The 25,705-nt window shown below is 37.1% G+C and overlaps 1 protein-coding gene across 6 annotated transcripts in view; it reads right to left on the bottom strand.

Annotated features, from left to right (window-relative positions):
• Positions 1 to 2,488: 2,488 nt before the first annotated feature.
• Positions 2,489 to 25,705, bottom strand: part of PGR3 (proton gradient regulation 3) — a 37,715-nt gene continuing 14,498 nt past the window's right edge. For 4 of the 6 annotated variants that reach the window (XR_016433239.1, XR_016433238.1, XR_016433237.1 and 1 more), the window contains one exon: positions 2,489 to 2,919. The gene's annotated coding sequence lies outside the window, so the exon portion shown is untranslated. Of the gene's footprint in view, positions 2,980 to 25,705 lie in introns of all 6 variants that reach the window. The other 2 variants (XR_016433242.1, XR_016433243.1) reach the window with 2 other exon arrangements.

Here is a 25,705-nt window from a genome sequence, read left to right as displayed (position 1 = left end):
GGTGTTTGGCTCAGCTTGGTTTGGGAGAGCTCGTATAGATAAAAAATATATTTTCTTTATGTAAAATATATATTTTAAATATAATATATAAAAAATGCATAAAATATATATACAAAGAGAATGATGCATAGAAAATATATGAATAAAATATGTACTATTAAGTATAATATATAAAACATATATATCTTATTGTAATATTGATGCAGGGTTGGAGCAACATGCAATCTGGGTTTAAGGATCCATTTGGATGCAATTTTTAGTTTAGTTTTTTTTATTTGAGTTTTTTTTTTTTAATCTTTTCTATTGTAATGGTTTCATCTCAAGTCCAATTTAGAATCAAGGTTTTTGTTATTCTTTAGAAATACTCGCTATAGAGACTTTTGTAGAGGAATGGATGTGATTCTTCATAAAACCCTTTCTTTTCTATTTTCCCTATTGCCTATTTCCTTCTTGTTATTATTATTGTCTTCTTTAATTTATTGAATTTCTTGTTTCGTAGCATAATCATAGTATAGTTCCGTGAGTCCGGTGATGGATTTGCATCAAATATATAAGAAAAATATATATTCTATGTATAAATAACATGAAATGTTTTTACACGAGTCAGCTCATGCTCGGTCTCATTTATGGACAAGCTGAACCTGAGCTTGGCTCGGTTAAACAAGAACACAAGCCCAGTCATGAGCTCAATCAACTGGTAAATGAGTCGAGCCAGAACATGCCCCTATTCGGTTCGTTAGGCTCGTTTACCAGCCCTATCTCACCTTTTTCAGTCCAAACAAATGCATTCTAAAAGCGGGTTTGCCTGCCCGCATTAGAAAGGGAAGAAGGCCTTGCGTGGTTTTCTACTTTCCTTATTCTGCATGAAGTACTAGAATTTTCAATGTGTGGTGGCTACGTGAAAAAGGGGATATGTGGCTGCCGTATCCCTTCTTGGTAACACGATGCCTCTTATCTGCGTTTGGCTTGAATGACAATGTCTTTGCAAGAGCTCCATGTATTCGCACAGTTTCAGTTCGTACATTATCTTCCCATTAGTTAGCGAGCTTGGCCTGTGTCACAATAACACGCCATTTAGGGGGCATCTCATGGGTGACACGAGTCTGACACACTATGACATAACGATGCAACTATAGCACATACAAACATTAATTTAATATTTTAGAATATTATTTTAACTTTTAATAATAATTCAGCAAAAATAAAAAATAGTTTTTTAATGATTAAAATATTAAAACATCCGTGTCAATGTATCTTATTTTTGAAAAAAAAAATAATACGTATCAAACTTGAGTCACATGTCGCGTTGTAGCCCTATCTTTGTGACATAGATCTTGGCTTAGCGATCCTTTCTTTCGTGAAACACTTCTACCATGTTGGCAGCAGTTGTACATTTTGTCTCCTTAAACCAAGGAGACCACGTTCAACTGCTTTTAACCCTTGAAATTAAGGATGTAAACAGTTAGCATTCAAATCAGATGGGGCCAATACCATATTCAACTAATCAGATGTTGACTAAATGGATTAGGACTGAAATGGTGAAACGTTCATACCAAATCTGTTTTTAACATGTAAATGGATTCGGATATCCATCAAATTCAGATACAAAAATCAAAACCATATGTGCATCTCATTATAATGAATCATATGGTTTTGGCTTACCAAATGCAATTAAAAGGAATCAAATTTGGTCAGATATATTCATTGACATCCCTACCTGGAATACCAGAGACCAAACATAGGCTAATTAATAAGGCACATATTCCAACACTTTGTGCAAGTCCCAATTTCTGAAATTCAGAAGTACTGTGCAAAACAAGTCCAAGGATCCGCTCAACAAAAGAAAATATGGTTCTAGCTCAGCTCCGTCATGGCTCGCCATCTACAAGCTGAGACCGACGAGCTGTGAGACCTTGATTTGAACTAATAAAACCCAGCCAGGTTCAAGCCCAACATGCCTGGATTGAGCTCATCAAGAATGAAAGGAGACAGCATGCCCTTAAATTAGTTTAGTTTACCGGAAATGATGTAGATGATACTCACTTTTGGCTGGCACAATTCATTGTTTTGGCTGAGACTAGAGAAATGTCAGACACGTCCAATTCACAACTAAAAATATGTCAAGCATGGCCACTTGATTTTTTTTCTGCCATTTTAGCATTATGTTGCCTAACAAAATAGGCGTCTTGGACATGTAATTGTAGCCTGAAAAAATCAGGCACCATGTCAGTTATTGCCTAGAAAAATCAGGTGCCATGTCAGTTATTGCCTGGAAAAATCAGGTGCCATGTAGTCGCTTAAAAAATCAGACGCCTAAATTTGTAGGAGACAAAGGGCAAAAGTGTCAAGTAAACAGTAAATGTGCCATCTTCGTTATATTATATAACTTGCAGTTAGCAATGGTATTTCCAATAAAAACGAGGGCCATCTACATCATTGTCCGTAGACAGTTCAGAAAGGTACTTCTAAATGCAGAAAAAGCAGATTATCAAAATCCATAGTCTTGGAGAGTTTTTTCAAATAAAGAAAATTCACAAGATCAAAGATGCCTATAAGAAAAACTGACAAAAAGAAATGAAAATGAAGTCACCAGATAATCAAATTTGAAGAGGTTTTAACTGGATCTTGCACATCACCTACCTGAAGATCTCATGCGGCTTAGGTCCCTCTTTTCTCAGAACTGCACCGTTTTAATTACAAGTTCTCTCATTTTGACGAGCTCTTCACATTCTTGATTCCTCCGCCACTTTAACAGCAATGTTGCTAGATTCCAATGCATATATCATGTATCAACAGTTTTTTCACTTCACCAAGGTGATGACAGTGACTCCAGTGCTTTGTTCAGAGAAGTAATCAATTTGCATGTCTGCAATGTTTGAAGACAAAGATGTGACAAAGTCCACTCGGCCCTCTGTCAGACTAAACCCGCAAAATGAAACCCAAGTTAGCTTCTAAGAGACTTATCCTTCAGCCACATACCTAACAGAAAACATAGGAAGGATGTGCTCTTAACCAAGCAATGAAGCCAAGAAGTGTTAAGTGGTCAATACAAGCCAAGCATGAATTGGATGTTAAAATATGGGTTTTTATTATATATATTATTATATATATATTTGTGACTAATATGCTTCACCCTCCAGGGGTAATTTTTGTCTTTTGACCATTGTAATAGGTATAGCCCATTAGGGGCCTTTTTTATCTTCTTTATTTTTGTACTTTGTTATGTTGTTAAGGGCATTTTTGTCCTTGACAATGTCATATAGCTTTTGGGAGCTTCCAACGGTTAGATTTCTAGCTGTTGGGGAGCCCCCAACAGCCATATTTGGGGAGTCTCTCACTCCCCTCTTTGTCTATAAATATGGACCTTGAGCCCCTTGTAAACTAATGCATTTTGTGTGCATTTATACTGATAAAGACTATATTTTTACTTATTGTGTATTCTTTATTGGCTCCTTGTGTTCTTTATTGGCCCTTAAGTGGCTCTTGTGTTTTGAACTACTTATTTGTGATTTTGCCTCTTGCTTAGGTGTGTAGTTCTTGGCCCATAAGTGGCTTTTGTTCTTGGAACTACTTGTGTATGATTGTAAGGTGTGTGGAGGTTTCTTGATTTCATTACATAGTATCATAGGCATTGAAATTTTGATCATGGTAAAGCTTGTTCATGTGAATGTGAGATGGTGAACTCGTGGTGCCCAAAAGAACTCCGCTTGCATTCTCTCCTCCTCTATCTCTCTATATTTCTCTCTTTCTCTACTTGTATCTACGGAGGATGTACAAGAAGTGATTGTTACTATGCCCAGGAGACTCAATAACACAAACTATATAATGTGGGCATCCATAGTGAAACACAAAATTTGGGAAAAAGGTCTATAGGGCTTAATGGATGGATCCGAGAAAGAACTAAAGTTTATCCTTACCAAAAATAAAAGCAGCAAAGAAATTACACTAAGGAGAAGAGATGAATAAAGTCATTACTGACTATGAAAATAGATGGAATGAGTGGAGGATGGGTCATTCCAAAATCATAGAATACAACAACAACAAAACAACAACAACTACGCCTTCATCCCAAAACAATTGGGGTCGGCGATATGAACCAACAAAGAAAATCATTATGGGTCTTCCACATTAATCCTTCTCCTCCATTCATTTCTATCCAATGCAATGTCCTCGGTGAGGTTCAAAGCATTCATATCCTTTCTTATCACCTCCATCCATGTCTTCCTAGGCCTACCCCAACCTCTTTTAACTAATATATTTTCCCATTTCTCCATCCTTCTAACTGGAGCATCATTAGGCCTTCGTCGAATATGTCCAAACCACCGTAAACGATTCTCTCTCATCTTATTTTCAATGGGTGCAACGCCTACCTTCTTACGTATCTCCTCGTTCTGAATCTTATCTTTTATTGTATTTCCACAAATCCATCTCAACATACGCATCTCAGCTACACTCATTTTTTGAATATGATGTCTCTTGGCAGCCCAACATTCTGTACTATATAGTAAAGTGGGCCTAATAGTCGTCCTATAAAACTTTCCCTTCAACCGCAATGGCATTCTACGATCGCACAACACTCCAGTTGCACTCTTCCATTTCATCTACCCAACCTTTATCCTATGATTTACATCTCCATCAATTTCTCCATACTTTTGAATGATAGATCTCAAATATTTGAAAGAATCATCCACCGGTATTTCTTGCTCACCAAGCTTCACTACACTCCCATCACTACTTCGTTGCTTACTAAATCGACATTCCATGTATTTTGTCTTACTCTTACTCAACTTAAAACCTCTTGCTTCCAATGTCTGTCTCCATAATTCTAACTTAGCATTAACCCCAACTCTAGACTCATCAATCAAAACAATATCATCAGCAAACAACATACACCACGGCACATTTTCTTGAATTGATCTCGTAAGCTCATCCATCACTATAGCAAATAGGAAAGGGCTTAAAGCAGGTCCTTGATGTAACCCAACCGTTATAGGAAAATTGGTTGTCACCCCTCCACAAGTGCGGACATTGGTTACTACTCCTTCATACATATCTTTAATTATACTAATGTACTTGAGAGAAACACCTTTCTTCATCATTGTCCACCAGAGAACGTCCCTAGGTACTCTATCGTAAGCCTTCTCCAAATCAATAAAAACCATATGCAAATCTTTGTTCCTCTCTCTAAGAATGGCTCATTAATAGTGTAAAAATAAAAAATGTTCTAGTTTAACAAAATTTGAATTTGTGCTTGAAAATATTTTCAAGGTATGTATTCCTTAAAAGATGTAACTCATATATGTAATCTTCAAAAGAAATAAAGGACAATGACCCAAGGAGATATGAGCATAAGAGAATACTACAATGCTCTTTCTCTCATTTGGCATAAATTGTAAGTTTTGCAATGCTCGAGTTCTTCCACTCGTGAAGGGTGAGGAACAGTGGGAGAGAGGAGCTGCAGGAAAAGACGATTCCAATCTTAGGGTCGGCTGCTCTTCTAATTCCTTTATACTTACATACTAATACAAAATTTAGGGTACTAAAATACCCCTATTACAAAGAGAGGAAATTACATAATGTCATTAATGAAATGGCAATGACTATGGGTCTGGATCCCCTGACCCGTGACCCGTGACCCATAACAAGAGATACACGTCTTTTCACCCTCCCTCAAGTTGTGCATGGTCTTGAACCATGAACAACTTGCCTTTTAACATCCACAATTTGTCTTTTGTCAGTCCTTTTGTAAATATATCCGCCACTTGATCTGCAGTTCGTACAAATTCGGGCTCAATCTCCTTCTCTTTTACCTTTTGTCTCATAAAATGCTGATCTATTTCAATATGTTTGGCACGACTGTGATGGATTGGATTAAAAGACATACTAATGGCACTCTGGTTGTCACATAAAAGGAGCGATCGAGAGATCGATTCTCCTACTTCTGTCAGTAAATGCCTAATCCAGGTAGCTTCAGCAGTAGCGGCTGCCATTGACCTGTATTCGGCTTCTGTACTGGATCTAGCAACAGCCTTTTGTTTCTTACTACTCCAGGAAACCAAATTCATCCCAACAAACACACAATAGCCGGATACTGATCTACGTTCATTTGGGTCTCCTGCCCAGTCTACATCAGAATAAACAGTAATCTCATGTGCATTTTGCCCATTAGTCTTTCTCTTATATAAAAGACCATCCCCAACAGTTCCCTTCAGGTACCGAAGTATCTGTTTAACCGCTTCCATATGCCCTTCACATGGTGCATGCATAAACTGAGATACTTGATTCCCAGAGTAAACAATATCAAGTCGACTAAAAGTGAGGTATTGTAACATGCCCACTATGCTACGATATTGTGTGGGATTCTCGTATGGATCTCCATCTTGAAAACTGAGCTTTTGGTGAAGAACACTAAGAGTTCCCAAGGGCTTGCAATCTTTCATACCTGCTATATGGAGGACATCAATGGTATACTTATGTTGAGTGAGAGTCATCTCTTCAAGGGTTCTGTCGACTTCAACTCCAAGAAAGTATCGTAGTTTACCAAGGTCCTTCATTTTGAATCTCTGATTCAAGAGATGTTTGACTTCCTCAATATGCTCGTTGGAATTACCAATGATGATAATATCATCTACATATTTCAACAACAGAGTAACTGTGTCTTGGTTATTGAATATAAACAAGGAATGGTCAAGAAGAGATTTCCTAAAACCATATTTTTGTATTTCAAGAGAGAAACTATCAAACCAAGAACGAGATGCATGTTTCAATCCATATATCGCCCTTTTTAATCTGCATACATATTTTGTAGGATTGCCTTCTGCGTAACCAGTGGGTTGTTCCATGTATACTTCTTCTTTCAAATTTTCATGAAGAAAAGCATTCTTCACATCAAGTTGACTAATAGTCCATTGATGTTCAATAGCTAAAGAAAGTATGACTCTGATTATCCTCATTTTCACCACTGGACTAAAGGTCTCATCATAATCCTGTCCTTGCTCATGTGTAAATCCTTTGGCTACAAGTCTCGCCTTGTATCGCTCTATAGTCCCATCTGGTTTATACTTTATTTTGTACACCCATTTCGAACCAACAACATTTCTGTCAGGTGGTCTTGGTACAACATCCCACGTACCACATTCATGTAGAGCTTCCATTTCTTCATTCATTGCTTCAATTCATCTTCTGGAATTTGATGCTTGAGAAAACATTGTGGGTTCATCTTCCTTGCTCAAAGCTGTTAGGAAAAGTTGAAAGTCCAATGAGAAATTTTCATAGCTGACCCATCTTTCAATCGGATGACGAGAATGAGTGGATCTTCTAGCATCAAAGGTAGAAGTGGATGTAGAGAATGTGTCCATTTCTGGATTAACAATAGTGGGCGCCTCTCTTCCTCGTCGGGTGTAAACAAGACCTTTATACCTTTTTGGGTCCAAAGATGGCTCTGTATTCTCAGGTGCAATCATCTCATCAGCAAGTATAGATTCCTTATTCTTTTGAGCACAATCTGAAGGACAGACATCACTAGTTCCGGAGAAAAGTTCAGAATTCAACCAAGGATAATAAACCACAATTCTGGAATTTGATTCTGAAGGGCTAATGCATCGACAATCAAAATTCAATTCATCGAAGATGACATTTCTTGATATTTTGATGCGCTTGCTCATAGGATCATAGCACCTATATGTTAAAATATAGCTTGCGTATGGATCTGGATCCAGATCCATACGCATGGTATGTTAATGAAACACATGTTGTTTTACTCTCATTAATGGCATCCTTGTAATATCTCTGGTATTACAAGGATAGTTGTATATTTGCTGCATATATATATAAAATGGTTAGGGCTTGGAGGTCGAGCATCGTGAGCCGCCCCAGCCATTGTGTTCTCTCTCTCTCTCTCTCTCTCTCTCTCTCTCTCTCTCTCTCTCTCTCGCCCTGTTTCCTGTAGACGTTGTACCAGATATAAAATCTGATATGGTATCAGAGCACAGGCCATCCTGTGCGTGAAGAATCTTTGAAACAGCAGCAGTGTGTTCTTCCTTTCGCAGATCGTGAACTGCGTGTTCCTCCTTCAGCGTGTTCATCGAGATGGGGTCAGCGTGAACAGCAGAACTCCCTGTGCGTGAAGAAGTTCTGAAACAGCAGATCTCCCCCTTCTGAAACAGCGTACTTTCAGCGTACCAGATATAAAATCTCTGCAACAGCAGCAGCGTGTTCATCCTAACAGCAGATCTCCCCTTCTGAAAGTTGGTACTTTCAGCGTACCAGATATAAAATCTCTGAAACAGCAGCAGCGTGTTCCTACTTTCGCAGATCGTGAACTGCGTGTTCCTCCTTTCAGCGTGTTCCTCCTTCAGTGTGCTCATCGACTGTGTTCATCCTAAGTTCTCTCTTTTCTGTTACTCTATCATCTGTGTTGGTTCCCATTTTATTTTTTAACACATCACTGACTGCTGTTTCTCTTTTTTATTTCAAACCAGTTTTGATTCCACAAGTTTCCTTTCCTTCCTTCATTGCTATTTTAGTGTTCTTTGGGCAACATTTTGGTCGTACAAGTATCTGCCTTATTACAGTTTACTGATTAATTAAGTGATCTCAAATCTGTTTATTTCTTTTCATTCATCTTGTTTGCTTATTCATTATTCTACTGATATGGATTACTCTTTGTCTTCATCATCCGGTCCCTCTGCCAATTTCTTGAATCAGCTTGTTACAGAAAAACTTACTCATTCTAATTTTTTGACGTGGAAAAGGCAAATCCTTCCTTTTATACGGAGTCAGGATCTCGATGAACATTTGGATGGTTTAGTTCCTATACCACCACAGCTTATTTTGCAGGAAACCAAGGATGAGAAAGGTGACACAATTACCATTTCCATTAAGAATCCAGAGTATACAGTTTGGAGGAAGCGGGATTAGTCTTTAGTTGCTTATATTACGTCAACACTCTCTCAAGAAGTGTTGGTTACTCTTTTAGATGATTGCACTGTGGCGGATCTGTGGAGTAAGTTGTCACAGACTTACTCTCAGATATCAGAATCCCGAGTTATGTTCTTAAAAAATGAATTTCAAAGTTTGAAGAAAGGCTCCATGACAGTCATGGAATACATAGGCCGCTTGAAGAGTATTACTGATCAATTGGTTGTTGTTGAAAGTGCTATTGCAGATAAAGATAAAGTTCAACAACTCCTCAATGGATTGGGTCCTGACTTTGACATGTTTACCACAGCTTTATCATGCCTTCCTCACTTGCCCACTTTTGACGACCTCCAAGTGAAACTTCTCCAGCATGAGATGATTATGAAGCAAAGGGCAGAAGGAAATGAATCAGCTCGTCCTCATTCAGTTTTGGCCATGAACACTTCTGTAGGTTTTGGACGATGGAATGGAGGGCATCAAGGAGGCAGAGGCCGCGGACGTTTTGGGCAGGGAGGACATGGTATCTTGCCTACACCTAATATTTCAGGGGGTTTTAACATAGGGAATCAGAGGAGAGTGCCCACTTGTTTCTTATGTAACAAAAGAGGACATGTGAAAGCTGATTGTTGGTTCAATCTACAGAATAGAGGAAAAATAAACAAAATTGAAAATAAATCTGCTACTGCTGTGGACACAAAAGGGTCATCCACAGATGTGCAACAACTTTTGTTATCAGCATTGTCACAGATGACGATCAAGCAAAATGAACAAGGCGAATGGTATGTTGATTCAGGTGCCGCCACGCATGTTACGGGTAATGCGGGTAAATTATCTCACTTATTGCCTTATTTTGAAAAATGTAGTATAGTTACGAGAGATGAAACTTATCACTCCATTAGTCATACTGGCAATGCACATATCCCTATGTCAAAGTCCTCACTTCACTTGTCCAATGTCCTCCTTGCTCCTAATATTAAAAAGAACATTGTTTTTGTAGCTAAACTTGTTGACGATATGAATTCTTCCGTCGAATTTACTTCATCTTCTGTTTATGTTAAGGATCTACGAACGAAAGAGACGTTCGCTAAGGGGGAGCGACAAGGAAACATGTACGTCTTCAAGGAGATTCCTTCAGCGTCTTCGTCTTCAGTCTCAGTCCTCCAGTTGAAGTCGTCCAAGCATTCTTCAGTGTCTTCGCCTTCAGAGTCTTTGTTTTTTCCTTCATTGGCAGTTTTTAATTCATCTCATTGTAATAAGCCAGATATTTGGCATAGTCGTTTGGGACATTGTAATCGAGGTTTCGTTGAAAACCTTGTATCTGATGGTCTCCTTCCAGAGTCTAGTTTATGTTCATTTTCTAATAATAATAAATGTTCCTCATGTGAACTCTGCAAAAGTCATGTTCTTCCTTTTCATATTATAAATAAAAGAGCTTCAAAGCCATTTGAGATTATTTGTTCTGATGTTTGGGGACCTGCACCTATTCCTTCTCTTTCTGGCAGTCGTTACTATGTTATCCTTATTGATTCTTATTCCCGTTATACTTGGATATATTTCTTAAAACACAAGCATGAAGTTTTTCAAATATTTCGGGAATTCCATTCGATGGTCAAAACAAAGTTTGCTTGTGATATTGTGCATTTACAATGTGATGGTGGAGGAGAGTATTCATCGAACGAGTTTATTGCCTTTCTTCGGGATAAAGGAATAAGTCGACAGGTTTCTTGCCCTCATACTCCTCAACAAAAATGGGGTTGCAGAGAGGAAACACAGGCATATTGTTGAGAGCGCGATGAGCATGTTACATGATAGCAATGTGCCCGTTAGTCTCTGGACAGAAGTTTTTCACACATCTGTTCATATCATAAATCGTCTTCCTATGGCACTTTTGGATCGGAAATCTCCCTATTATACTTTATTCGGGCAACATCCCTCTTACGATGAGCTGCGTGTTTTTGGTTGTGTATGTTATGTACATATTGATTCATCTCTGCGAAATAAGTTTCAGGACAAGGCTGTCAAGTGCAAATTTGTTGGGTATGCAGATGAATACAAAGGTTATCGATGCTATGATCCTACTACAAAACGTATTAGGACCTCCAGAAATGTTTTTGACGAACGAAATTTTCAGGTCAATGACTCTGCAGCGTTGCCATCTCGAGAATTAGAAGTATATGATCCATGGATGAGCGCAAATCTTTTTGCTAATACAGGAGAAACATGTCAGACAAATTGTCCTTCCTTCGGCTTGAGTAGGGAGTTGAATGACTCACAAATACATGTTGAATCATCTCAAGTTGAGCCACCCCCAGTAGAACGCTTCTCTGGGCAGGTATACACTAGACAGGACAAAAATACAGAGCCGAGAAATGTGGAAAGCATCGCCAATGATCCGGCTCAAAGGCCGTCACGCATTAAGCATCCTATTCAACGATGGGTGAGTTATGAGACCTTCTCCCTTGATTTCCAGTTGTTTATGTCTCAGCTCACAAAACAGGCTGAACCCACTTGTTTTAATCAAGCTCTTCAATCCCGTCATTGGACTGAAGCTATGAATGAAGAAATGGAAGCCCTTCATGAATGCCAGACTTGAGAAATAATCCCTCGGCCAGAAGGAAAGAATGTAGTTGGCTCAAAATGGGTTTATAAAACAAAGTATAAGCCTGAATGAAGCATTGACAGATATAAGGCACGACTTGTTGCTCGAGGATTCACACAACAATATGGTGAAAACTACGATGAAACTTTTAGTCCGGTAGTCAAAATGGGTATTATTCGTGTCATCATATCCCTAGCAATCGATCGAGGTTGGAGCCTTAGCCAGATGGATGTTAAAAATGCATTTTTGCATGGAACTTTAAAGGAAGAAGTGTATATGGAGCAACCTCCTGGTTATGCCGAGAAGGATCCTACTGCCTGGGTGTGCAAACTAAGGAAATCTCTGTATGGGTTGAAACAGGCGTCCCGTTCCTGGTTTGAAAGTTTCTCTATGCAAATTCAGAGTTATGGTTTTAGAAGATGCTCTCTGGATCACTAACTCTTTATTTGCCAGAAGGCAGACATTGTTACACTTCTTATATATGTTGATGACATTGTGATCACTGGGAGTTCAGATAATCATGTGCAAGACGTGAAGCAGTTTTTAATGAAAACTTTCAAAATGAAAGATTTAGGGGAGTTGAGGTACTTTCTTGGTGTGGAAGTTGACAGACAACAAGACACATTGACACTCATGCAACAAAAATACACTCTTGACCTTCTGGAAAGAGCCGGGATGACGAATTGCAAACCAGTCAGTACTCCTAGTGTATTACATCAAAGGCTGAGCTCTGAAGATGGTCATCTTTGTGTCAACCCTACTATGTATAGAAGTCTCGTGGGAATGTTACAGTACTTGACCTTTACCAGACCTGATATAGTTTATGATGTCAATCAGGTATCCCAGTTTATGCATGCTCCAACGGAGGGTCATATGGAAGCTGTGAAGCGCATTCTACGTTATTTAAAAGGAACTATAGGAGACGGACTTGTTTATCGCAAGAACGATAATTTTCATAGAGGACATGAACTCATCACTTATACAGACGCAGATTGAGCAGGGGATCCAGATGAGAGACGATCTGTCTCTGGATATTGTGTATATATTGGACACAATTTAGTGTCCTAGAGCAGCAGAAAACAAAAGGCAGTGGCACGATCGAGTACAGAGGCTGAATACAGATCGATGGTTGCAGGCACGGCAGAAGCCACATGGATCAGACACTTATTGAGTGATCTTGGGGAGACAATTATTCGATCTTTTCTTCTATGTGACAATCAAAGCGCAATAAACATTGCATGTAATCCTATCCAGCATAGCAGAACGAAGCACATTGAGATTGATCAACATTTCATACGGCAGAAAGTCGAGATGAAGGAGATAGAACTACGTCATGTTCGAACAGAAGATCAAGTGGCAGACTTGTTTACCAAGGGGTTAACAGGACGTCAATTTTGGCTATTGAAGAGCAAGTTGTACATGATCCAAAATCACGTACAACTTGAGGGAGGGTGTTAAAATATAGCTTGCGTATGGATCTGGATCCAGATCTATACGCATGGTATGTTAATGAAACACATGCTGTTTTACTCTCATTAATGGCATCCTTGTAATATCTCGGATATTACAAGGATAGTTGTATATTTTTTGCATATGTATAAAATGGTTAGGGCTTGGAGGTCAAGCATCGTGAGCCGCCCTAGCCATTGTGTTCTCTCTCTCTCTCTCTCTCGCCCTGTTTCCTGTAGACGTTGCACCAGATATAAAATCTGATACTGTACCCTTTATAGTCATCGGCATAGCCCACAAACCTGCACTTCAAGGCCTTGTCCTGAAACTTATGTCTCATTGAACTATCAATATGAGCATAACATAAACAACCAAACACACGCAAATCATGATAGTTGGGATGGACACCAAATAGAGAAAAGTAAGGAGACTTGTTTTCCAAAATAGTCATAGGCAATCGATTTATCACATGGACTGCAGAATGAAAGGCTTATGTCCATAAAGTAATCGGAAGATAACTATCATGCTCGTCGCACTCTCAACAATATGGCGATCCTTCCTTTCAGCAATCCCATTTTTGTTGAGGTGTGTGTCGCAAGACACCCTTCTCCTTATCCCATTACTTTGACGAAAGTTAGTAAGGTCAATGGAAGAAAATTCACCTCCTCCGTCACATTAGAAACAAAGAATGTTTTCAGAAAATTGATTTTTGACAAAGGAATGAAAGTTTTGGAACAACTTGAAGGTCTCAGATTTGTGTTTCATGAAGAAAATCCAAGTATAACGAGAATAACTGTCAACAAATATAAGATAATATCTAGTTCCAGATACAGAAGCAACTGGGGCAGGCCCCCAAACATCAGAACAGATAATCTCAAAAGGTCTTGAAGCTCTTTTATTTATAGAATGAAAAGGTAAAACATGACTCTTACATAAGAGACAACTAGAACATTTGTTGTCATTGACCTTTATTCCTAAACTTGACTTGGGAATGAGGTTATTTGAAACAAGCTTTTCAATGAAACTACTACTGCAATGACCTAGACGACCATGCCAAAGATTTGGTTTATTGATTTCAGAAACACTAAAGACACATAGAATTCTCAGAAGGCAACGATGAAGAGAGCTTCAAGTTTGGGTCTACAGAACGAATATGTGCTGAAGGATCTTCTTGAAAAACATACATATTGCCTTGCCGTTTTCCTTTAGCGAATGTCTCCTTCGTGCAGAGGTCCTTGATAAGAACAGAAGAGGGAGTAAATTCAACTGAGGCATTGATATCATCAACAAGTTTAGAAATCGAAACAATGTTTTTCTTGATGTTAAGGGCATAAAGAACTTTTGAAAGGTTGAGAGAGGATTTCGACAAAGGTATAATGGAGTTTCCAATATGAGAGATAGAATGGTAGGATCAATCCCCAGTAACTATATTACTTCTACCAATGTAAGGAACAATGTTTAGGAGCTTACCAGCATCACCAGTAACGTGAGTCGCTGCACCAGAGTCCACGTACCAAGTACCTTGCTTATTCTGTTTCAGATTCAATCCTGCTAAAGCTGACAACAATAACTCCTTTACTTCTCTGTTGGTCCTTGTATTGTTTGTACCTCTCTTTGCTTAAGCTTGAGTTGATTTTCCTTTATTTAAGGGATTTAACCAACAGTTAGCTTTGATATGCCCATTTTTATTACATAGGAAACAAGTAGGAATTGGCCTCTGTCGTTGTGGATTGGTATATGTGTTGGGTGTAGGCAATAATCCATGGCCTCCTTGACCACTTCTCCCTTGTCCTCCCTTTCCCTTAATATCATAACTTCCTCGCCCTCGTGCATAAGCCATCCCTGTAGCAAGAACTTCTTGCGTCCCTGTATGCATAGATGATTCTTCAGAAAATCCCTTTAGGTTCATCTCATATTGTAATAATTTTGTGCGCAGATCTTCAAAGTTGGGCGGTTCAGGTAAACATAACACGGAAGTAACAATCATATGATAGTCGGGTCCCAATCCACTGAGAGTCTGTTGTACCAAATCTTTATCAGTCACTGCACACCCAACAACTGCTAGCTGATCTGTGATGACCTTCATTTTGTTTAAGTATTCCATGATAGTCATGGAATCCTTTCTTAACATCTGAAACTCTCTTTTAAGAAACATAATCCTGGCCTGAGAAACCTGTGAGTATGTCTAAACAAGTCTGTCCCAAAGTTGCATGGCAGTGCAATCATCTGGGATTGCCACAAGCACCTCTTGTGACAATGTAGATGTAATATAAGCAACTAGCGCCTGGTCTCTTTTCATCCAGGCTACAAATTCAGGATTTCTAACATATACCGTAGTAGATGCTCCTTTGCTGTCCCTTTTTTCTCGTGTTATGAACTCTGGAGGAACTGGAACGGATCCATCCAGATGTCCAGAAAGATCCTGACTCCTAATGAAATGAATGATTTGCCTCTTCCAAGTCAAGAAGTTAGAATTGTTTAATTTTTCAAACACAAGTTGACTGAGGAAGCTTGAAGAAAGAACAGGCTGAGTAGGGAATGAATCCATCTTTCACAATACTAAGAATGTGTCCAACACACAGCCTGTCTACAATTTCTGCAATTTTTTTTTTTGCTGATTGAAAGGTCACGCACCTGACTAATATAACTGTTGCACCTTTTCTCCCTTTTCTTTTCTTTTCTTTTTCTTTTTTTTTGCAGAGAAATACTATATCAGGCTATGTAAATGGCACTAGATAGAGATTTAAGAGAAGAAAACTAATTCGATATCTAATTCAAATCAATATCTGATTTAAAACAAAATATTGAATACCGATCCGATTTTTGATTTTCAGAAGATAATAAATAATAATCACTGAATCCGAAAACCACAACAAAAAAAGAATATGTGAATAGGAAATCACACCCGATATTAATGCAATGCTTTCAAGTATGAAAAGAAACAGAGGTAAGGAGAACGTCAAAAGAAGAATTCAGATCTGAGTCTAGAAGAATTCAGATCTGAGTTTGGTCAGATTTGATCAGGAATATGACTGGATCAACTGACACCGGATTGCGTGACTAGATCACGCTGATCGAAATTGATAAACAAGATATGTTGAGAACAGATTGAAGGAGAATGCTTCGGATCAAGATACCTAGACCGAGATGATTCAGATTTATCAGAAAAGAAAACTTGATCGAGATGCTAAGAGAAATATGGGACGAGATGAGAAGTCTGAGAGAAAGAGTATTGAGAAAAGAAATTTTCTTGACTTAGAAGAGGAAAACAATGGGATTCAGATCTTTCAGACATACCTTTGGAGTCAATTCCAGGTCCTGCTGTAGCGTGGCTCTGATACCATGTAAGTTTTGCAATGCTCGAGTTCTTCCACTCGTAAAGGGTGAGGAACATTGGGAGAGAGAAGGAGTTGCAAGAAAAGCCGATTCCAATCTTAGGGTCAGCTGCTCTTCTAATTCCTTTATACTTACATACTAATACAAAATTTAGGGTACTAAAATACCCCTATTACAAAGAGAGGAAATTACATAATGCCATTAATGAAATGGCAATGACTACGGGTCTGGATCCCCTGACCCGTGACCCATAACAAGAGATACCCGTCTTTTCATAAATTACCTCTCCTAAAACCTAAGTGACATTGTCCACTTGACATAGAGCTTCGAGAAAACAAATCAACTCGGAGTACTTTTATCATTTTATCAATGGAGTTAGACCCAAATTTGAAGGGACTAAATCGACCCTTCTTCATAGAGGAGGTATTCTTTCCATAGTAGAAACTCTAGAAAAACTAACTATGGAAAAAAATATATTGAAGAAAACCTCATCTACTAAAGATGATGAATCGGTGTTGGTTATATCAAGGCCCGGTAATCACACAAGAGCATATAGGCCTCCTCACTTTGGAATAAACAAAAATGATTATGAAATGAGCTCAAATGACTATGGAAAGAGCTCAAATGACTCTGAAAGAAACTCAAGTGACTATGAATATAAAAAAATGGTAAGATAATATGTCACTTTTGCAATGAGCCAGGTCACATTAAACCATTTTGCCCAAAGAGAAGATCAAAGAGATATAAAGAAAGTAGCCTTTATGGAATCATCAAACGAAAGGGGTGGTGTAGACGAAGGTTCTAAAAAAGTCTCATTTGCTCAACTCATGAAAATCCTTCAACCACTACTGAAAGGTCAATCTTCCTTTCGCTCCGGTATAGTCATCTCAACATGCGTGGACCCAGTAAGAACTCTTGGATTCTTGATTCTTGTGTCTTTCCATATGACTCCTAATGATTCCATACTATCTAAATGTCTCATTAACCCCAATGATTCTTATGTTTCATCCACCGATAGAACGTCTTTGAAAATTAAAAAATTTGGTACTTTGAAAAACTCTTCTAAAATTAATCAAATTTTTTATGTCCCAAAACATTAGAGTAGTACCCAAACTTAACCTAAATCTCTTATCCGTTTATCAAACTACCGATCATAGATATAGTCACATTTCATCTAATGATTATTTGGTAGAGGATCTCCAATCCGAGAAGCTGATTGGGTCAGGCCATAGAAGAGGAGACCTTTACTACATGGACAATTTGGAACTATCCAATCAAGTTTTTTGTAATTTTATTGAAAACAAAGATATTGAAAATTGGCATGGGAGATCAGTATGTCAAAAATGTATTTATTCTCCTTTCTTGAAAGTTGTAATGAAAAGGATTTGATTCGTGAATATTGCATTCTTAGAAACATGAAATCATTACCTTTTGGAACTAGCCAATTTGTATCTAAAGAACCATTTGAGTTAATACATTCAGATTAACGGGGACCGACACCGGTTATGTCTAAAGGAAGAGTTTCTTATTATGTAATATTTGTGGATAATTATAATAGGCACACATGGATTTATTTTCTTAGACTCAAATTTGAAGTATTTGAGTGTTTTCAAAAATTTCATAGTTATGTCAAAAATCAATTTAAAGACTCCATTAAAATATTTAGATCTGATTCCAACGAAGAATTTTTATCAGATGCTTTTAAAAAATTTCTTGATCAACAAGGGATTATTCATCAAAAATCTTATCCCTACACCATACAACAAAATGGATTGGCCGAAAGAAAGCATCGGCACATTATTGAAACTATTAGGATTCTTCTAATATCCAAAAATGTTCCTAAAAGCTTTTGGTCAGAAGTCACCCTTATGATGGTTTATTTAATTAATATAATGCCTTCTACCATTCTTGAAAATACTTCTATTGAAAAATTATTTAAAATCTCTCCCGATTATACAAGATTAAGAATCTCTAGTTGTAAATGTTTTATTCTTTCTAACAAAAACGATAAGCTTTCTGCTAAGGCCATTCCTTGTGCTTTCTTAAGCTACGGTGAAAGCCAAAAAGGATTTAAGTGTTATGATATTGAAAAGGACAAATTTTACATTTCAAGGAATGTAACTTTTCTTGAAAAAAATGGTTTTGAAAAAATTGAGTCTAAGAAACCATGTGAGCACTCATTTTTGTTTGATCTAATGCATGAGCATGATAATGATATTGTTGATGAAAGTAATGATATTAAAGAGAATGAAAGTAATGATATTCATGATATGCATGAGTGTCAATGGCAACACTCATGATGCTCGTGAAGGTGATATGCCTATTGTTGAAACTCACAATAAACATCAAACGTATTCTCGTCGTACACAAGGCCAACCACCATGTGCATTAGAAAGGTATTCCCAAAGTCAAAATATAGATCAATCTAGTATTAGAAGATCTACGAGAATATCACAAGCACCTAGTAGATTCGTATCCCGAGTCATTTGAACCCAAGTATATAGTATGTATTATGGCCATTCACTCCTATATCGCGCCATCCTCTTATAGTGAGACCAAAAATCATCATGAATGAATTGAAGCCATGAATAATGAATTAGAAACTTTAGAAAGAACCAAAACTTGGGAGATTCAATCATTACCTATAAGAAAGAAAACCATGGGGTATAGATAAGTAAAATCAAAACAAAAAATGAGGAAACACTAGAAAGATATAAAGTTAGGGTAGTAACTAAAGGGTATAGTCAAGAATATGGAATAACCTATGAGGAAACGTTTGTCGTGGTAGCTAGAATGACTACAGTTAGAACTCTCATCACCATAACATCTATTTGAAAATGACATATCTTTCAAATGGATGTTAAAAATGTCATTCGAAATGAAACCCTTAATGAAAAAGTCTATATGAATCCTCCTCTCAGGTTAGATTTGGCACATGAAAAAGTTTTCCGTTTGTGAAAGACTTTGTATGGTCTAAAACAAGCTCCTAATGCTTGGTATGATTGTTTTAGCAATGTGATGGTTCAAATAGGGTTTATATTTTGTTATTTTGATATTGCCTTGTTTGTTAAGTCTGTAATGAAGCAGATAAAATCTAATACGCATGCAAGAAGACACTTTCAATCAAGTAGAATACTTGATTGAATCACCGATCCACCCACACAAGGGTCTAAAGAATTGTTATTGCATATATTTACTCATAAAAATGAGTTGAGAAACTACAAGGCCTTCAAGGCCTATTTATAATACAAAGCCACATGGGGAGCAGCCCAAAGTAGTTGTTGGGCTGCTCCCAACAGTCATAAATATGACTGTTGGGAGCAACATCTACTTTGAAGCTGCTCCCAATACTTCAAAAGTTGAAAAAGTAAAAAATGAAAAACAGAAAAAAGAAAAATAGATTGTCAGCCCCTAATGGGCTAATGCCTATTACAGTGAAAATACTGAAATACCCTTGATGGGTATTTCGGTTTACAGTTAAGTACATATACATATATGTATATGTACATATATATATATATACATATACATCCATGTATATGTATATCTTAACATTCCCCCTCAAACTGATGGTACAACCACCGAGAGTTTGCCAAGTAGGAAGTGGAATCTGGATTACGGTAGCGCTTTGGTGAAGAAATCCGCAAGTTGATATTCTGATGGAACATAAGGCAATGTGATAGTCTTCCGTAGGAACTCTTAACGAACGTAGTGGCAATCCATCTCAATGTGTTTCGTTCTCTCATGAAATGTATGATTGCTTGCAATGTATACAGCGCTCTTGTTGTTACAACACTATTTTGAAGGTTCTGCAGTATGAACCCTCAAGTCTTCGAGAAGTTGGCTCAGCCAAACTAACTCTGATGTAGTAGTCGCTATGGCACGATACTCAGCTTCAGTGGAAAAGAGTGACACCTTCTGTTGCTTTTTGCATCGCCATGAAATTAGAGTCACCTACAAATACACATAAACCAGTGGTTGAGCGTCTATTATTGACATCCGCTCCCCAATCAGAATCAGAATATGCAATGACTTCTAATGAGGAAGAGGATGATAAAAACAAGCCAAGATTAATAGATTTTTTAATATATCTAACAATTCTCATTACAACGCTCATATGCACTGTAGTAGGAACATGCTAAAATTGACTAACAGAATGAATAGCATGGGATATATCAGGGTGGGTAATAGAAAAATAAGATAAAGCCCCAATCATCTGTCTGTAGGGCGTTGGATCTTGCAAGGGCTCTCCATCATCTTTTTTTATTTTGGCGTTTATGACTTCCGAAGTGTCGACCAATTTTTAATCCGAGAGTCCTGATCTTTCAATGATCTCTGTTGCATATTTAGTCTGTGATAAAAAATAACAACGATGTGAGTAACCAACTTTTATTCCAAGAAAGTATCGTAAAAAACCAAAATCTGTCATATCAAAGTTGGCTTTAAACACATCTTTGATATGATTAACTCTCTGCTTATCATCTCCCGTGATTTTCATATCATCTATATATAGTAGTAAAATCACCATCCCTATATTAGAAGACTTAACAAACAATGCAGTATCAGTAAAACAAGATTTAAAATCAAGTTGTCATCACATCACTGAACCTATCATACCAAGTCTTTGAAGCTTGTTTTAGACCATACAAGGTCTTACGCAATCGGAGAGTCTCCTCATGTGCTAAAGTCAGGTCAGGTGGAGGATCCATGTACACTTCTTCATCTAGATTACCATTTAAAAATGCATTTTTGACGTCCATTTGAAATATAGGTCATTTCTTAATTGATTCTATATCAATGAGAGTTCTAACAGTAGTCATGCGAGCAACTGGGGCAAATGTCTCATTATAGTCAATCTCATATTCTTGACTATATCCCTTTGTTACTAACCTAGCCTTATATCTTTCTAATGTTCCATCGTACTTAGTTTTTACCTTGTAAACCCATCTAAATCCTACAGTTTTTCTTTTTTTAGATAATGTTTGAATCTCCTAAGTTTTTGCTCTTTCTAATACTTCTAACTCATCATTCATAGCCTTAACTCATTCATGACGATGCTTAGCCTCATGATATGATTGAGGTTCAGCATACGAGTGAATAGCCATTAGGCAAGATCTATATATTGGTTCAAAGTAATCGTATGAAACAAATCTACTAGGAGCTTTTGAAATTCTTATGGATTTTCTAAGGCTAGAAGGGTCTTCTTCTTGGCTTTGAGAGTATCTTTCTAAAGCATATGGTGGATGACCTTCGGTACGTCGAGCACATGTTTATAAATTATCGTGAGATAGGTCTATATTGTCAAGACTTCTACTCACATTCTCATTTGCCTCGTGTATGACTTGGCTTTCATGAATATTTTCACATTTATTATTGACTAGATCAAAAAAGAATGAATAGTCACAACTCTCTTGGATATTATCCTTGAAAAAACCTTTCACTTTCGAGAAACGTAACATTTCGATAAACATACAATTTGTTTTTTTTAATGTCATAACATCTATATCCTTTTTAATTTTTGGCATAACCCAAAAGTACATAAGGAATTGCTTTAGGAGAGAGTTTATCATTCTTGTTGGTAAGAACAAAACATTTGCACCTGAATACCCTCATCCCTTTGTAATCGGGAAACGTTTTATAAAGCTTTTCAATAGAAGAAACATTTTCAATATTTTTTTAGGACATTCTATTTATCAAATAGACCGTCGTAAGAGCAACTTTGGCCCAAAAAACTTTAGGAACATTTCTAGATACTAGAAGTGTTCTAGTGGTTTCAATAATGTGTCTATGCTTTCTTTCGGCAAGACCATTTTGTTGAGGGATGTACGGACATGATTTTTTATGTATAATCCCATTTAAGTCAAAATAATTTTCAAATTCTTTTGACATAAATTCTCCTCCGGAATCAGTTTTAAAGATTTTAATATTAGTTTTAAATTGATTTTGTATATGACTATGAAATTTTTTAAAACAATCAAATACTTCCGATTTGTGTTTTAAAAAGAATATTCAAGAGTGTCTACTATAATCCTCCACAAACAAACACCTCCTTTGAATACGACCGGTGGAGGTCCCCATACATCCGAATGCACTAATTCAAATGAATTCTTAGTTATAAGATGTCTTGTTCCAAAAGGTAAACACTTCATTTTGCCAAGAATGCAATCTGCACATACAAAATTTTTCCTTTTACAATTTAAAAGAAATAAAAACAATTGTAGTTTGGTCACACTAGGATGTCCTAGTCTTTTGTGCCAAATTTATATATCTTTCTTTTCTACAAAATTACAAAAAAGTTGTTTTGGCAATTCAAGATTGTCCATAACATAGAGGTCTCCTCTTCTATGGCCTTGTCCAATCGGCTTCCCGAACTAGAGATCCTGTATTAGACAATCATTAGATGAGAAAACTATTTTGCAACCATAGTCCGCAATTTAAAAAACGGATAAGAGGTTTAAGTTCAATTTTGATACTACTCTAATATTTGGTATGTGAAAGATAGGTGTTTTTTTATAAATACAAAAACTTTTGATTTTCAAAGATGTGCCATCGGCAGTAAAAACACAAGAATCATTTGAGTTAAACTTGCATTCGATCAATATGGACTCATTAGAGGTCATATGAAATGAAGCACCGGAGTCTAAGATCCAAGAGGTCTTACCATGGTTGTCACTTGTCGATATGGCCGCTCCCGAATAAAGAGATTGAGATTTAAGCATAGGTTGCAACGCCTCCATTAATTGAGCTAAGGAGAGCGAACCGATGCATTTGGAGTCGTCAACTTCACTTCTTTCAACCGAAGTCACTCTTTTGTCTTCTTTATAATCCTCCTTTCTTTTGAGACAAAAAGATTTGATATGTCCTGGTTCATAGCAATGATAGCAAATAATTTTTCCACCTTTTTTTGAATCATGATCATCCCTCTTTTCATAGTTGTTGAGGTATCTATCATTCTCATTTCTTACAAAATGAGGTGGTTTATAACTCTTCGTATGATTTTCGGGCTTTGACATAGCAAGAACGGAGTCTTCATTCTTAGAAGCAGACGGTCTTTTCAATCTATTTTCTTCCATAGTTAATTCTTCAAGTGTCTCCACTATGAAAGGAACCCCTCCTCTATGAAGAAGAGCGGATTTAGTTCATTCAAATTCGGGCCTAAGCCCATTTATGAATTGATAAAAATGCTCCGCTTTGATTTGATTTTTGCAAAGCTCAACATCTTATGGGCAATGCCACTTTGGCTCAAGAAGAGTCAATTTATCCTAAAGGAGAGAAAGTGCATTCTAGGACTTTCTTATGCTCATGTCCCCATGAGTCATTGTCCTCACTTTATTTTGGACATTACAAATATGTGCAATATCCTTAAGACTATACATGTCTTTAAGGTATTTTCATGCATCACTAGCGAAGTCAAACTTTGCCAAACTAGAACATTTGTGAACGTCCACACTATTGATGAGCAATCCAATAATTTTGGAATGACCCATCCTCCATTCCTTCCATCTTTTCTCATATTCGGAAACGGCTTTAACCATTTCCTCTCCTTGAAGCGCAACTTCTTTTTCATTCTCCAATTTTGTAAGGATAAGTTTAGGCTCATTTTTTGTGCCATCAACCAACCCCCAAAGCCCCTTTTCTCATATTTTATGTTTTACTATGGATGCCCATATCACATAGTTGGTGTCATTTAGGCGTATGGGAATGAAAACTATCACTTCTCTCTCATTCTCCATTTGCAACAAGAGAAAGCGAAATAGAAGAAGAGGAGGAGAGAAAGAGAGAAAAGGAATGCAACACAAGACTTTTTGGAGATAGTTCGCTTCCCGATGCAACAATCGGAATTTCGATGTATTTTGCCAAGTCCATGATCCTCCTCTTGATCACGATCCTTCTTCTAACAAACGCCCTTTAGAACATCAAAGCTTTGATACCATGTAATGAAGCGGATAAAATCCAATACGCATGCAAGAAGACACTTTCAATCAAGTAGAATACTTGATTGAATCACCGATCCACCCACACAAGGGTCTAAAGAATTGTTATTGCATATATTTACTCATGAAAATGAGTTGAGAAACTACAAGGCCTATTTATAATACAAAGCCACATGGGGAGCAGCCCAATAAATATGATTGTTGGGAGCAGCTCCAACAACTACTTGGAGTTGCTCCCAATACTTCAAAAGTTGAAAAAGTAAAAAATGAAAAACAAAAAAAGTAAAAAACAAAAAAAAAGAAAAATAGATTGTCAGCCCCTAATGGGCTGACACCTATTACAATTAAGTACATATATGTATACGTATATCTTAACAAAGTCTTCTGATGCAAGTATAGTTATTTTAGTCCTTTATGTGGACGATATGATTATCACAAAAGGTGATAAACAAGGAGTTAGTCATATTAAAGATGTTCTCAAAAGGAACATTGATATGGCAGATCTTGGTTTTCTTTGATATTTTCTCAAAATAGAAGTTTATTCACCCTGAAGGTATATTTTGTCTCAGACTAAGTATGCAGTCGAGATAGTTGAAAGGTCAAGTCTTACTAATGAAAAGAGAGTTGACACACCAAAGGTCATCAATGCAAAAATGAATAAAGATAATGGATAACCTTTGAAATATCCAACTCCATATCGCCAAATGATTGGTGCCCCAACTTACCTTTCTATTACTCATCCTGATATTGCTCAAGATATTCATACTTCTAGTCGATTTCAGCATTCTCCCACTACAGTACATATAAGTATTGTAATGAAAATAGTTAAATATGTTAAAAATATCATTAATCATGGTCTATTTTTGTCAGTTTCATCCCCATTAGATGTTATTGCATATATTAATTATGATTAGAGAGGAGGTGCAAATGATCGTCGCTTAACCACTGGTTTTTGTATTTTTGTAGGTGATTCTTTGATATTTTTAAGGTGCAAGAAACAACAAAAAGTGTCTTTGTCCTCCACAGAGGTTGAATATCATGTCATAGCACTACGACTTTTGAATTAGTGTGGTTGCGACAGTTACTCGAAGACTTGGGGGTTTCATATCTGAACCCTCAAGATTATGCTGTGATAACAAGAGTGTCGTGTATATTGTAAGTAATCATACATTTCATGAGCGCAAAAAGCACATCGGAATGAATTGTCATTATGTCTATGAAGAATTTGTGAAGAATACCATCACTTTACCATTTGAGTATCAACTGACAGACTTCTTCACTAAGGTGCTACCATCTCCCAGATTTCACTTTTTTCTTGGCAAACTCTTGATTGTGCTTCGGTGAGTTTGAGGGGCAAGGTATTAAAATGAGTTCTTATTATATATATATATATATATATATATATATATATATATATATATATACATGACTATAAGATGCTTTACCCTTTAGGGGTATTTTTGTCTTT

Source organism: Nuphar pumila, chromosome 1, assembly GCF_984573655.1.
Source record: "Nuphar pumila chromosome 1, dmNupPumi1.hap1.1, whole genome shotgun sequence".
Taxonomy (NCBI): Eukaryota; Viridiplantae; Streptophyta; class Magnoliopsida; order Nymphaeales; family Nymphaeaceae; genus Nuphar; species Nuphar pumila.
This window is presented reverse-complemented; position numbering and strand designations above follow the sequence as displayed.